Here is a 16,547-nt window from a genome sequence, read left to right as displayed (position 1 = left end):
GCTACACGCTCAGGCCGCGAACGGATATCCCCGCTTCCTGCTCACCCCCTCCCCCCAACGATCCTGCTGTCCGACTGCTCGGAGTGTAGGCTCGTCATTTTCCTTCAGCAGCCATCCTTCTGTGCTGCAAATCGCTTCCACACTTCTCTCCTCGATGCGTTGTTCCCATATCGCTCTGATCGGTTCTCTGGAAACCGAAAGGGGAATCACCGCTCCGAGGCCGACCGGTGGAGGCAATTCTGATTCGAGCGGAGGCTTCGATGGCAGTCCCATGTCTGGATATGGGAAGAGGGAGTCACCTCAAGCCATTGTCAGTTCCAACGAAATACACTTTGCTCTGTCAGATGAACTCATACGATGGACGGATGGCTCGAGCGCCATTCCTCCTGATACATGAGTTCGTCGACAAGCTCCGAGAGCCCGTCGTTTGAGGTTCCTCGAGGAACGTATCTGGCATCTCCCCTTTGATTATTGTTCCTCATCACGACCAGAATGGGAATATTCTACCAGAAGCATTTCCTATGGGGGCAGATGGGGCAGGTGGTCGCACACCCTCGGCCTCCGGTGAGGTTTTCGGGATGAAGAGCTCATCGAAGCTAATTCCTCCAACTCGAACTGCCTCAGCGAGTTTGACAAGCACTTCGAGCGGTCAGAGTACATGAGGGACCCGGGTCTCATGTACTCATCATCTCTCTGAATCAGTTCTCGAGGAAGGGTCCACAGATGTTGAGAGAGAACTCAGGGATCTCACCGGCCAGAAGGAGTCGTCGCCCAGGGCGACGCAGACGCCGCGCCGGCCAACTCCCTACAATTGAAAGGTAAACCACGGGCATCGAGGAATAAAATTCCGCAGAGAATGAAGGACGACGGCCGAAAGGCGTCACTGAAAGCCTGGGGGCGACTTAGGTTTGAAACCAATCACGCCACTGACTGCCAGACAAAGGCTGCTATTCGCGGCATTAAGTTCCAAGGCTGCACACCCTCGTAGGAGGAAGGGTGCGACGACCTTCTCTCGTGTAAATCTTCATGGGGTTACCGATCTCGCGAGTAATGGGATTCCGGGAAAGGGGCATTGAATGACTGCCTGCTACTAACGCCTCCGTCCCAACAATGGAAACACAGATAGCAGACAAGGCGACCGTAGCGGTATGATGTGTGACAATGGGGTCACGGTATCACCTCTCTTGGTATCAGTGCACGGCGAACCGACGCCGACGATTCGTTGAGACAGGCGGGATCGCGGGCGAGTCCGCAAACGAACGAGCGGACGAATGGGATCAGACGGGCGAGCATTCATCGAGTCGCTTCTGCGTCCCGCGCATCTTTCCTTTCTGTTCCCCGATCCCGCTCTCGGGTCAATTTATTTGTCGGACGCGAGGTTTTGTTCTGTACGCTGACGATGGACACAGGTCTAATTATGGGCTCCGCCGTCGGATTTGGATTCCGATGATGAATCCTCCGAGCGTCGATAATCTCCCTTCTCCGACGGCGAATTAAATGGAACGCAACGTGGGGACGCACCGTATTTGTCCTCTGACCTCGCCGGCTGCTCGCCGGTCTGGAAGAGCAAACGATGGAACGACCGGAGGCAAGAGGCTGCCGGGAAGTGACACGAATATTTTTCGACGTGAGTGCCACGGCTAATTTACGCTCGGCTGGGCGGGAGAAGCGTTTCTGCGCCACGTCATTTAAAGTTGCCGACAAAATGATTCTATGATGAGGATCTCACTCGACGAGTAGAGTCGACTAGGTGGGGTGAGAGTGATAAGAACGTTGACGGCTGACGAGCGAAACTCTGTCTACGCAACGTTGGACGGAGGAAGCTAAAAAGCGATGGCCTGTTTTTTGCGTCGGACTAATGCCCCTCCAACTCGTCTCCCCAGAGCTGGGCCAGTGTTCTTTCCCCTTCCCGACGTCGCAGTCTCATCATCGTCCATCTGACTTTGAGTTGGGTCTTGATTACTTCCTGTTAAACTCTGAGCCTCACTTAGTCGGAAAGAGAAAGGAAGCTGAAGCGCTGTAGTCTCACGCGATGCGGGGGAAGGACACGGCTGGCAAGAGTCCTGCTCGAGATTCTGGAATGACGAATCCCAGCGCTCCGGTTGGGTGCAGACCGCTCACCTACTCACGAGTGAGGTGGATTTTTTTTCCGACCCCATTTCTGTGTCGCACCCCTCCGATCCTGGGGTTCCAGTCATCTGCCCCGCTGACATCTACCGTAGGGATGCTTCTGGCTCCGCCTGATTTGCGTTGTGATCGCGATTCTGGCAGCTCCGAGTCGGCGGATGTCTGTCGTGGACGGATGCTTTTTCTCGAGATACATAGAACCTAGGACAGAATTTGGATCCAGAATAAGCAACGCTGAGAGATTCTCGGAGCGATCCGTCCTTCTTCATCGATTGACCGCACGACAGGCAGTGGGAAGAGGATCGAGAAATCATTGGAGTAGGGAAGTCGCTATGAGCAGAGCTGAAAATGCATCGAGGGACTGACGTCTTCTCGGTGGTATGCCCAGGTCCCTGTTGCCGAGGTGGGCTCAAGGCCATCCCAGAGAAGTTTTTATAGTTTCAATCATTTCGTCCGGGAGACTCGAGTGGAGCAAGACTTGCTCCAACACTTAGGACTTGATCTTTTCGAATTGAGCCGCTTACTTCGCTTCTAGTCGTCGAGGCACAGCGGCGCGAGGAGCCTGGCTGGGGAGATTTTTTCTCTAAGCTCGAACTGATGCTGAAAGATGAATTCGATAATATCAATCCAGCAATCAGCCATGAACGGTTCGTTCGAGACCTTGGTTCCGCGCCCAGATACCGAAGAGCGGTCGGGTTATTCTCTCCAAAAACGTCAACACCTCTTTACCGATCAGAACTCTCAGGACCGTCGCCGCCGGTCGCATTGGACTGTACGCCCTCGTTCGGAATTCGTTTCGGGGATTGATGATTCCGAAGATAAGCGGGGAAGTTTCGAGAGCGGTGCTCGCTCGACGGTGCGAGTGGCTTCTTCTTTTCTCGTCTCGTGCGAGCTTTCGGCCGGCATCGCCACACAGCGATATCGGGGGCGCGAATTCCTGGAATTCCAGATATGCTTCAGGGTCAAGTAAGCCGATAGACCGCTTCTGTCGCAGTGATGCTCGATGTCGCCTATATTAGTCCTGGGGAAGCACAACGATATATTCACCGGGCTCTCCAATCCGCCGAGAGGATAGCATTACATACATACCGACGACGTAGGCAGGGTTGAAGGGTCCGCTCAATGCTTCACTCTCTCGCTGGCTTGGCTCTACTGCCAGCCAGCCAGCCAGTGAGGCTGCTTGCTCGCTCGATTGACCCTCGAGAAGAAAGTTGGAGACTTCCAGCAAAGCTCTCGAGACTGGGTCACGTAGTCGCTTGCGTAGTTGATGTAGTCCTGTGCACTCTCCGAACATGCCCACGGGCGCAATGACTGCGAACATTGGTGGGCTGACTGCTCAGTCGATCTGCCTGCACTTTCGCAGAACTCCTCAGACGCGTCCTTGGTTGTGACTCCCTGAAATTCGAGGGAATCGAGTATCTTTCATCTCTGCGGAGCGTTTTTAGACGGACGATCTACTTTCTGAGAACAAGCCCAAGACTCGCGGAGAATCGTTTGATGGGCTGATGATGCTCCGGAGATTCTCGGAGGATCCTCATTCCATGCCAATTCGAGAACGCGTTGAAGAACTATCGTTGCAACCGAACTTGTCTTCCTAATCAGAACTAAACTCCTCCCTCCAGGCGTGATACGGGCGAGGGAGTATCACTTTCATTTAGCCGCTCACTCAAACGTTTTTCCGCGAAAACTTCCTTTGATCCAGTCCCTACATACTCCCAAAATCCCAGGTCCAACTGACCAACTATGCAGGAATTCCCAGCTGACAACCGGGCAAACAGATACACAATCATTATACATGAAGAAGATAAATTCCGTTCTCCTGTTCGCTTGGACAAGGCATGGATCTGTCTGCTACAGGAGACGGATTCATCCTTCCGCGATTATTTGAGCCTGATGCAGACGTCGAGCGACATCCTAGTTCTCTGTGGCTGCTCCGCGCAGCCTGAGAAATTCCGGTTTCTTCATCTCAAGTGACTCAAATTCATCTTCGTTCGCTCCCACGCTCTCTCGACTGTATTCTTGGAAGAAACACCGGTGATCGGCTTCTAGATCGAAATTCCCGCAGAAGTAGACTCGAGAGGATTGAATTTCCTTCAATCCTCTTCGTTGCCGCACCTGCCGTTCCGCTTCCCGCGGCTCGTTGCGGATGAATGTGATAGAGAACTTGGGTTTGAGCGATTATTCAGAGTTCCTTTTCGGACATTTTCATTTTCCGACTCTCGAATGGGTATAGATCCGATTGCGGATCCGGATTGCATAGATATGAAATGTGAAATGAATGATATGGACTTTAGCGATTATTCCTGCCCGTCTCTAGAATCACTACCAGACCAGGATCATTATCCCTATTGTATCTAAACCTCATACTGATCGCACGGAGGACCTTGCTACTCCTTTGTGCTGTAGAATAGGGATCCTCGGGAGGCTGTGAATTCATCTTGCGGGGTTTATCCAGGCGTCGGATGCACTTGAAGGATTATTAGTTCTCCCAGCAACTGGTTCAGGCTTGCAGAGCGAGTGGATATAGAAACTTTATCCTGCACTAAGAGGAGATTAAATTGGATTTGCAGTAGACGACCAAACCTCCCTGCAGCCGTCCAACGTTCGATCCACACGTAAGCGAGGCGTCGGCTTCCAAGCGAGACTTTCAGACCTGGAGACCCGACCGAGCCACCGCTGCGGCAGTGCCGGGGCGAAGCTCCACTTTGCAAAAAAAAGGAGTTCCGAGGCAGAATGTTCCCGAGGTTTTCAGCTCTTCCAACTTTGCTTTCACAGTTCCGATGCGAGTCGGATCAGAGCGAAAGTACTTTGATAGGGACGAAAGTACGTCCTGAACAGAGAGAATCGTCATTGAAGACCACAAACAGGTGGATGAATATGCGACTCCGAAAGATCAATAAAATATCCGCGGGGAAAAATCATCTCTTCGCGTCGAGTGTGATATCGATGTTTCGCGATAAGCACACTCATACGGGGAGTTCTCTCTCGAATGCGGGCTCGCCATGTATGCATGTCTGCGCGAGATATCATGCACGGTCGAATGCGGAGGGGTGAACATGCTTTCCGCCGAGCCGTTCACTCGTTCATCTGTCTGCGGGACCTGGCGAGCGAGCGGGCAAATTGACGAGCGTATCGTATGCACGACCTATATCACGCTCTTTGGGTCGAGTTGTCATTGTTTGCATTTTTTTCTCCATGCTCACACTGACTCTCAGCGGACTTTATACTACTGAGGACAGAAACAATCCGGGAAATTCCGACAGAACACGACAGCGATGCGAATTCGGCACTCGGCCGCTCTCGCTGAAAGCTTGCCCTTCACCCGAGGAGGGAAAGTGGAGAAAAGAGGAACGGAGCGAAGAGTACCTTATAGCGAACGAGTCAGCGGACGATCTATCATGATTTGGACTCCCCGGCACCGCGTGGAACTCCGAGTGTACGCTCGACTCCGGCCCTGTGTCTGTTTGGCCAACGGCCGGGTCGGCTGGCGGACGGGTAGACAGCGGGCGAATGTAGTTGCAGTGGGGCCGTTTAGCGAAAGGAGTCGGAACGGATTTTCCTCGTAGCTCTAGACTTCGGTAAAGAGCAATTGCTTGCTGTTCACTCGAAGAAGTTGAGCGTAGTCTATTTGACTCTAATGTGAACAAATCTGTCGCAAGAGAAAGTGCCCGCTATTTTTTCTTGGTGCGTCCGGGTGCTGTTCTCGGTTCTCTTCACGGGTATTTCCCCCGACCGACATCCCGGCCCTCATGCCTCCCAGCATCGAATGAAAGTCCCAGTCCAGTAGAATTCACGAACGCTCGAGATATCCTTGACCTGGGTATGTAGGTTCCTCGGGTCGGCGAATCCTGCCAGCTGACCTTACGCGGCTAGGTACTCCGACGTTGCTTACGACGCGACGTCCATCATCACCGACTTTCAGATCGTGCCGCGGGCGCGGCAATTACATGTAGAGCGATGCTCGCGAGACTGCACGAGAGAAACCTCCCGAGGAGTGCAAGAAATAGCTTGTGGGTCGGGTACCCACGACGTACTACGACGTCCTAGAGCGACGTCCCTGGGGTCAATGCGACCCCTAGGTGCGTCCGCCAAGCCCCCTAACTCAAATTAGGTAGTTTGTGTCTCCGATCAACTTGGGACTGCAAGCGTCTCAAACTATCAATGAGCCTTTTGAGAATCCACATCTTTCATCCTTGGCGAAGTGGGAGGCGTCGGACGCTGAACCAGCTTTCGCTCGCGAACCTTGGCTCCAAGCAGACCGTCAGGGTCCGAGGTCAGCCCAACGAGGGACGTCAGTAATTCCCGAAGAATTCTGGAAATCGCAGCCTCGCTCCCGTTTCCTTCGAAGGAAAAGCATTGGTAGTACAAACGGGCATACATTGAATGCAGGACGCAGGATGCAGTGACATCCTCAGCCGAATGTACGTCTAATTCATTCCGAGGTACGTAGCGTCGAGTCGACGCCTCCCGTACCTATCAGCGAACGTTTAGCGCCAGGAAAATTTCTCGTCTTCCCTCGATCCCATCGCTTCCCAATGGGAGTTCCTTCCCCGTCGGACAAACATTCTAGAGCGACGGTGCGGTTCCGAAATTATTCGGCCAGAGGCTGAACTCAACTGTAGCCAAACGCTCTGAAAGCGGTACAGTGCTAATGACGATCATGAATGGATACTCCCGGAGTCGCCCCCGTATCTACACACACGATTGTTATCAGACGCGAGCTACTGTACGTGGGAGCTCGCAGTCGGAATTTATCATCCTTACCCGGCCTCCTCTATATTCTCGCCCCTTCCGCCCCCTCCCATAATCTCCGGGGGCAGTCATCGCAGACATTTTGCTGGGATTCCTCGTGCGCAGGTGCTGTCGACGCTGCGTAGACGAAGCGTGAGCTCTCGAAGAAGGAGAACGGGCTTTGTGACGCCGTCGCCGGGATTCTCGGGCCATGCGGGCGTAAAGGATGTATATATGGCAACCTAGCGCTGAAGATAAGAAGCAAGACTTGAATTCTTTTGTAGGAGCTTGGCGCTTGCGGTGGATATCTCACCGGAGCACTGATTGAACACTGGCGGGATTTGTTGAAAGGAGGAGAAAAGGAATGTACACAAGCCGAGCCGCAACATCGGTGTGGGCGGAAAGCTGCTGTTACCCACGGCAGGGTAGCTCCAAGCTGGCAAATCTCCCGGCGGCCGAATTCCGTCTGCCCGCTTCGGAAGAATGTCTCGACTCCCGCAAGGAAAATGTAACACATCACGCTGAGGGCGAGAGGAAAAGGAACCGGGATCTTTTATGTCGTCTGCTCTACGGCTACAGACAGGTCAGCCGACTCTGGTGAGGCGTATTTAGCGAGACACCGCAGGCGCTCCTGGAAATCATGGTCTGGGTCGCAGATGCGTAGGAGCTGATGGAGGATTCGTCCCGCCGATCTCGACAATGGCGGCACAATAGGCCCGGCGAGGGACCTACTACTCTCGCGGCAGTCGCCCCGGATTCGAGCACAGCCGTCCGATGATGGTTCTCCCTCGACTTCTGTGCTTTGACCTAACCTGACTAGAGTAGTGGAATTCCGAGAGTAACCGATGCGCGCAGCGAGAGATGGTCTTGTGGGCGACGACAAATAAAAGGGAGTGGGGTATCCGGAAGCCGATTGTTATAAAGTCTGGATAATCACTTCCGGACCCCTTCTCTATGAGGATTTTAGCGGCCTGCGCGACGGATGATTGTTCGTACGCTCGCTCGCTCGTCGCCGGAGACCGTCCCGGCGCTTTGTTCCGCCTTCCGCTTCAAAAAGTCCGCCCTCCCTTCCTCTTTGTCGGGATTGGAGAAGTTCGACGACGGCTAGCTAGTCTCGCAGACCGTAGATTCGTTGACGAACTTCGGAACTTCGGTGGAGACGTCCTCGGAAGAAGCTTCCGGTGAGAAATATTTCAGCGGGGAACTCCTTGTCCTATTTGTGGAAGCGACAACTTTCCGACGACCAGGGACCTGTCTCCCTTGACGAGGCAGACTCATTGCGAGGATCAATGAAAAAAGTCCCGACTTCGGGTAAGAGCCGTAACCTCGGTTCATCGGTGCGCTAACCTGGGAGAACAGCAGGGCTGCCTCTGGCGGCGGGCTCCCCGGTTCACTCCGAAAACGTACGACAGTATGCTTGGGGAGCCCATGGTACAACGAAAATGGGGAGCTCGTGGTACGTCGGGAACGGGGAGTCCATGGTGCTTCGATAACGCGGATCCCGAGAAGGTAGGAAAGGGTATGACTACTCACGAAGAAGGTGATCCACAATTTGTTTCAAAAGCAAGATGCTCGGGAGCGATTCCGAGCACGTGCGGCTCGGACGATGTAGCGCTCCGAAAGCCACTTGGAGGACTGATCGACGTCAACAACGGGAGTAGAAGTTCCTTTGGCTACGAGAGCCCAAACAACAACAAAAACAGCAATAGACGCGGGTAGCCTCGTTTTGTTCTCGATTCCGACATCGAGCTCGTACGGCGTCTCCTCCAATGACCGCTGTCCGGTGCATCCTATTTGGAACGAGGAGTTCGGGATTCAAATTCTGCCTGGCGAACTCGGCAGGTTAGGAAACTTTTTCTGAGAGTCATCTCACATGTTACTCTGAATTGACGACAAACGATTTATGGAATACTAGCCGTGAGGGCGCTTCGCGCCCCCACAGCCTTAAGAAAATCGAGTGTTGCTTTTCGTTGTCCAAGGGGAAGGGTATGCAAGCAATAGATGATGAGTACTGATGACATCATAGAAGCAGCTATGCATTTTGTGAAAAATAACGATTACTGGAGAAACACGTAAATTTCACGGAAAACATGCGGTTAAGCACTTAGAAAAGTATAACTCGACCTCACTGGAGTTATTGCGCATCGATCGGGAAAATTTGGGGTCCTTTCGTAGGTGGAGAGCGCTAAAAAGTGGTCCGGTGTCAGACAGACATAGCGCTTTTATTATATAGGGGGATTTCATGTTGGTAATTGCGGAACGTTCCTCGTTGGAAAAAAAAGTCCACTCGTGGTCCGATCTAGCGGGCCGAGGGAACGGGGACCACGTCGGGATGAGCTAGGAGGAATAGGGATGGGCACACGATAGACCTCCGGACAAACTGCGGGGCTCGCGAATATATCTATTAGCGGCGGCCGGTCGTCGTCCCGTCGTTTGCCCATCGTGACTGTGAACCCATGAGACGGGGAAGAGCGCAGAAAGACAACAAGAGCAAGTCATGAATTCGGGGCATGGGAGTTCCGCGTGAGTCCCCATTCTCGAGTGTGTGGACACTACAAGCACATCAGCGGAATTTGCAGTGTCGTCGACGAGACATCGACAGCATCCGACGAGCTTTAACGAGGCCCTGTCGCGAACCATGTAGTCGCCGAGCTTCGCTGATTGAGATAGAGGCGGCTGACCTCCGTCGGAACTTACGGGCAGCTGATGCCGGACGCAGGCTCCTGATTTTCTGTCGAGTAAGGAATACGGAGAATCTGACGCGGAGACTTTCAGGAATCGATTGACTCCAGGACCCACATAGATATCTTGAGCAGATAAGCAGATCGCAAGACGGTTAGATAAGATCACATCGTAAGTCTCAATCGACTTCGTCGTGTCGTCGCTGTCTCGAGATCCCTTATACTCCGGAGGCGATATCCTCTTCATACCACTTGGCGGAGACTATCCTCGCCCGACATGCTTCAAAAATTGTGTACAGGTTGAATATAAGTAGTGAGTCAGTGAGAGGGAGAACCACTGATGAGCGTCGAGGTTGCCGATCCTTTGCAGAGTCACAGACATCGCATCATTAGCAAGTGACTTGGACTTGAAAAAACTTCGCTACCCCACTTATTACTGATGCCGCGCCGGATGAAGATTCATTGAGGCACGCTCCCACTGTGAGTTCGACTCATCACCGCTATCGATGACACGACCAACTACAAGGAGACCCAAGGTCGAACACATGTCGGCCAGACCAGTCTATTCACGCCATCCCACGTCCGCTTGGTTGTGGCTCACGAGAAGCCAGCAGCGCCTCCGAAACTTTCCAAAAATCGCGATTCAGAAGGCGAGAGACGCCCGGTTTTTCTCGTTCTCGATCCTTCCAGCTAGGTGATATTTATTTCGGAATTAATGATAATCTGGGGAGTTGCGTTTTTTTTCTCGAAATATTTCAGGTTCGAGGCGGAGCCAGAAAAGCACGCCGGCTGACCGGTTTCTTTTTGTGGTCGGCATCCGGACCGTCTAGATACTGTCAGTCGGGACCTCACTGGGATCTTGACCAACATCCCCATGAGAGCGCTAAGCCGAGGTCCAACAAAGCCGGTCCACGGCAAATCATGATAAATAGCGCACTCAGACGATTGACGACTGTCCTGCCGATAATACCGACGGCCATGATGACGATGCCGGCGCAATGACGCTCGTGAATCAGAGGACGGATCCTCCGGCAACTCCCTACGACGTCTGGTTCCATCCGATGGTGGCTTTTGCTGAATCCACTGGATCAATATTCCGTGCTCGGTGCCTAGCTCGCGAGCAGCAGAATGAGAGGGGCTCCGAAAAGCTCAATGAGGTTCTGGGGATATCCGACGAATAATCGGCTCGCTCTTTTGCATTCATCGAGAGTCGGTCTTCGGTACAACAGAAAACGATTTCAAGATATTAGTCACTGATCTGAACAGGGAGTATTCAAATGGATCGATGGAGAAGTGCCCGCAGCGGTTGCCGGCATCGATCCCCTCTAACAAAGATTCTGGGATGGCATTCGGAACGATGAGGTGAGGTCGACTTGATTCCCTCATTTTCGCCCAAACGGTGGAGGCACGGCCGTTAAATGAGTCCCGTTGAAGTTCGAATCGACAGATTCCAAAATCACCTGGATGAAAGTGGTGGCTATGAATGAATGCATTAATTTAAGTGTAATCTGCAAGACTGCAGACATGGCGCTCCGCAAACGAGAGTCATCAATCGATTTTCGGAGATTCGCTCGAGATGCTTCGTTTCATATTCAACCACCTCAATGGCCGACAGACATCGAAAACGTTGCTCTATCGTCTATCCGATTCTGTCTCGGAAGGCGATATCCAAGGCATGGAGAGAAATGGTCAGAGAAAACGCTCGAACAGATGTTTCCGATTAAGTTTGGTTGACTTGAAGGCGCGAATCGAGGCGAGAGCGGTGGAAGAACTGAGGTGAAGGTGGCCAAGAGACGCGGTTTTATCACCAGAGCACGGGTCCTTCGATATATCGATGTTGTCTTGGTACATTGGATCCGGAATTCAACATCTATGAGGGACCTAAAACAAATTTTACACCCGGATACCTGCTTGCATGCGGGTCTGTCTTCGGCATCCATTTGTTCCGCTGTTCGTCAGTCCATTGATGCATTTCTGCCTCTTTGCTTGCTCACTTGGACGCGCACGTGCGTGCGTACAACCTTATACAATATTTATTCATACGTCGCAAGCTATATGCATGCAGCATACAACCGAGTCTCTCGCGATAGACTCGCTGTAGACTTTTAGCACTTGCTCTCTCGCTCACCGTCTGCGTCGAGGTCGATCGGCTGCAAACGCACAGTGATCTCCCACAGGCCAGCCACTCCATGAGGATTCTAATGCTTCTGTTGAATATTGCTTCGAAGCGAGGTTCCGAGCGGCCGCCGCAGCTGGAGGCGTTCGCTCATGCGACTGGTGGAAAGGAATTGGAAATTAGCAGACGCGTGGACGGAAAGATCTCGTGACTTGTTTCGGAAAGAAGCCTGACCAGGGAACGGAAGGCAAGGGTCAGACATAGACGGCATCTCGGAAGAGGCGTCTCGAGCCTAGCGAGCGTTTCTTCTGACTGGATCTTCTGAGCTGGAAATTCGAGTGGCGGGGAGCTGTAGACCCGTAGAACTGAAGCTCCGAGTTCAACAAACTCAACCGGTGGCTCCCGTCGCAAACGCGCTCGTAGAGACACATTCGTGTCTCTCTATTGAAGGTTGACCGAATTTATGACGACAGCGCGGACGCTTGACGTCTCGTACGTCACTGCGAGCGCCGGCTCTAAACAGCAAGTGCGAACTCCGCGACCGGGGAACCGATGACAGCGACCAAAAGATGGTGGGAATGGCGTGCTCGGTTTTCTCCCGGTTCCTTTCGCCGCTGTAATGCAGTAAATCTCACAGAAGGTGAGGGAGCTTCTTGGCCCGGGGGCCAAAGAATTTCTCTTGTCACAACAAGACTCGCTTGACCGGGCCGACCGAGACAACCCGACGCCTGAGGAAATGCGGATTCCGACGTTTTTAGGTATCTTTCCGATGCTTAGCTTAATTTATTTGACAGCTGAGACCAGACGATAAATGCGAGTCCCGACAGCCGTTGGCATAGAGTGCAAAGCAGTGTTCTCATCGATTAATTTGGGAGCATTATGAGCCGCCATGAGAGCTTGTCTACGAGCTCGATTGCGAAAGCAGATCGATATTAGATGTCTGCGACTTTCCGGACCTCCCGCACATTTCAGTCTCCTGAGAGACGCCTGAGGACACAACATTTCGTGCAGAGCCGCCGTCGGCTTCAATGAGGGAGCATGGGAGGATGGATTCAATATACTGCAGTCGCAGTCGACGGCTGGCCCACTGTACTGGAAGCGTTGCGTATTTGTCAGCGACGGGAAACCAATTCGAATTATGTGGATTCCGGCTCCGGCAATCGGGCAGAGAGAAGGAAAACTGGAAATCTCGAAATCGCGTCAGTCTTCGTCCGGCGAGCGAATTCACGCGGAGAAAGCCACGCGCACCAGAATCATTGAGGCATGAAACGATCTCCAGATCATTATTCCAGTTCTCTCGGTGCCTCGAGATTCCCACAGTCTACACAGTTGTCGGCAGCGTTTTCGCCGCATACGTACTCGGTTGTTCCTTCTTCCCGCTGTGCGGCTGTCGAAGAACAGTGACAGTGATATGCGCGGAAGTCTTCATGCCGAAATCTGTCATAGACGGGCTCAGACTCGGAAACCATCCGCACCAGTCGCAGTGTGAGAACGGAGGCGGGACGAAATGTGAGAGAGACATGGAGAGAGACACGAGAGAATCGGAATTGAAATATATGGTCGATGCTCCATCGTTCCCGGCGGGCGCTCCAACTCTGGAGCGGACACCGATTTCAAGTGACCTTCACGGATCAAGCAGAAATCCCCAGGTGGAAACTCTCCGGGAGATTATCACTGGATGATCGTATGTGATAGCAAGAGCTCAGATGTATCGATATCCAGGCGCATCACAGTCGTCACGACTGATGCCTCCGCGGGACATGCGTTGGAGTCACCGACCATGTCTACACAGCGCACGTACCGTAGGGAAACGTGATGGCCGAACTCGTTAATTCAAGATACGGCGGTGATTATTCAGAAATATTGTCGTGTCGGCGCGCGTGAACTCCGATGTCAGCTGCAATTTTCTCCCCGCCTTCCCTCTGTGACATGTTCCCTATCTCCCTACAGAGGATCATGTTTGAGTTCCGCGTCGGAGCCGGGTCAGGTGACAAGTTATTGGAGATGTCGCACCGATGCCGACGTTCTGTTTGACATCTGCTTTTGTAAGCTCGGTATCGACGTCTGTCAAATCGTCATTCATGGAGAGCGAGTGCGACAGGGACCTCTCGCTACGAGGCTCTGTCAGGTAGAATCCAAAAGACGGAGAGGGTCATGGGGACTTGCAAGCATTCAGGAGAAATCGCCGCTGAGTCTAGGTTGTTCAACGACGCAAATCACGGAGCGTCGGACATGAATGTCTCGTACGAGACGAGAGAGAGAGAGCTTGTTCCGCATATTCGTGTCCGAGTCAGAAACGAGCCAATCGAGCTTGAGTGGGTGGATGACGGAGGAACTTTCTTTTCCGCAACTCGGAAATTTCATCGAACGTCGGAGCTTCTTCCCGATGATGGCCGATCATGGTTCGGAGGCCGTTCCTCGGCCATCCGCAGCGTCGTAGTCTGCGGGACACCGCACGAGTGGGGGAAGGCGCTCTGCGTACCCTCAAGCCTTATCGTTGGCTTCTCGAAATCGTATTAGGACACCCCTTGGCGGCGGTGGTCGTTGGTGTTCTTCGAGCAGGAAATAAAGCGGAAATTCGGGAAGAGCACATTACGATCAAGGGGCGGAGAATTCGGTAAAAGGAGACTAGACGCAAAGAGACCATGGGAGGAAGCGAGCGGAGATCCGGGGGGTTCCTCAGCAAGGGGGCGAGGAGAGAACGGGTCCTCGCGAGATGTTCTCGTAGGATAACAAAGAATGAGGATATGCTCTTTGAGCGAACGACTCTCGTTCTGAGACGACTCAGTCAGTCGAAAACGTGCATCGCTAGAACAGGCCGACCAGACAGCAACTGACTGAGGTTCCCGCTGGCTCAGTCGTCTAGTGAGTCTGCGAGGATGAGTTCGGTGGTGCCGACGCTCCATTCCACGCCATTAGCTCCAAACGGCGTCCCGTGAATCGGCTGACGCAGCTTGGCGGTAGTTTTTCCGTCGTTTTTTTCCTCTTTCGCCGTCGCTCCCATTTGACGCAAGGTCACCTCCACGTTTCATCTAACGAGGAGTCGACTCCCAAAGTGATACGATACGAGGATGAAACTCCGTGTCGTTCCCGGTGACGCCGATGGACACGGAACTTCGGTCAGGGACGGGGCGAGAAGGGAAAGTGGGTCGACATCGTGCGGATGGGCGATGCAATGACAGTAAACACCTCTAGTAGCAATAAAGTGCAGATCTAATTTCCTGAACATCTTTGCTTTCTCGCTAGCTCGTTGGACGTCGACGACGGGATAGTCGCAGGCCGCCAATAAAGGCGGCTAAGGCCGCGATCCCTTCCTATCGCCTTACCGGAAGACCTACTAACAGCGACGGACCTCATCGACCCCACGTCGTCGTCAACGTCGCCGCCGTCCCCACTCCGGACCCCACGGACGTCCGATCCCCGCTGCCCGGGCTTTGTCTCCCCCGCCCCGTCCTCTCCGCCGAGCTCGCAGATAGACAAAAGCTTGATCTTCAATCTCTGCTCCTCATCTCCGCGTTCCGACGGGAAACTCTCGCCGACACCCTCTTTCCCGCTCAAGGCCGAATCTCGGTTCTTATCACGCAATGGGCGACTAAATATTTTGTGAAGACGATTTGCGGCAGGCTACCGCCGAATTGGAATTACGGAGCTGGACTTAATGCTCATCACGGTGTACGAACCAGCTGAGCGAGTGACGACAGTTGCGTCGTCGAAAGATTCTGGTCCCTAGCTGTCTCGTTGACTCGCCGCCCCGACTGACGGACTGCTCGGTTGTTAGATGAACGCCGAGGGAGATGGGAGAGGTCACTCGGAAGAATCGGCCCCGCGAACGAGCGAATCAGCGAAGGAACGGAAGAAAAAAGACCGCCTCGAGCAATACGCTCTGCTTGCTCCGCTTCTTCTCTTCGGTCACGCTCGCAGTGTACGAACTTCGGATAGATGCTCGAATACTTGTGCAGCTACCACGGCGTCCCCGATAATGCTGTTCATTTAGTACCGCTGCTGTCGGTGACGAGGTCGGAGACGTCGACACCTGAGGGGGTCCTTGCCAAGCGAGCAAAAAATGCTCTGCGAATAGTTAGCTGCGAGGGGAAGCAGTGACAAGCTTACGGGAACTCCGTAGCGACGAAAGTATCGAGAATTACGACTACGTTCGGCCGAGCCGTCGAGAGTGAAGGCAGAGTTTGCCGCATCCCTCCGATAATGGACACGGGATCGGATTGCTTCAGCCGACCTCCGTCGTCAGGAGAAGTGAACGTTCATGTAGTAAACAAGGTGACGTAGCTCGCATTCCGTGCGAGCGATTCCGCTCCACTAATGATTGTTTAGGAGAGAATGAAATCCACGCGGATAGCTCGTCGGTCATTGATGTGAAAAAAATGCTTCGTTATATTCCGTCGCATCTCGGGACTGGAATAAATGATTCCCCCAGCTGTTGACTCGGGAACATTTCCCCACATGGAAAGCTTTTAATTGTTCGCTCGATTTGATGGATCGTACATTAATTCATCTCTACCCATTTTAATGCTCATCCATTCCAGCTCATTCATGAATATATTTTCGAGATCAGGAAAGGGGAAACTCCATGTCGCCAGCTCACCTCTCAGAGCGATGTAAGGCAGCCGCGAGACTGAGTTGGTACTGACATCAGTCGAATTATTTCACTCGGATCAGATTGAATCAAATGTATCGCGTCGGTGGCGTCCCGAGAGCAAATGCAAAGGAACATCTTTCAGCTCGTCACGTCCAGAGCACTGTAGCACCGCGAGGGACTAACTTCTCCTTGTGCGCCGGCCGCTCTTGTTTACTATCTTTCGCCGAGTGAGTCCAGTTGCTCCCCCGTCTTGTTCTCAGTCATCCCCCGTCTTCCCTTACCCAAAACGTTGTATCTT

The sequence above is a fragment of the Galendromus occidentalis genome, unplaced genomic scaffold (genome assembly GCF_000255335.2).
Source record: "Galendromus occidentalis unplaced genomic scaffold, Mocc_1.1 scf7180000077497, whole genome shotgun sequence".
Lineage (NCBI taxonomy): Eukaryota > Metazoa > Arthropoda > Arachnida > Mesostigmata > Phytoseiidae > Galendromus > Galendromus occidentalis.
This window is presented reverse-complemented; position numbering follows the sequence as displayed.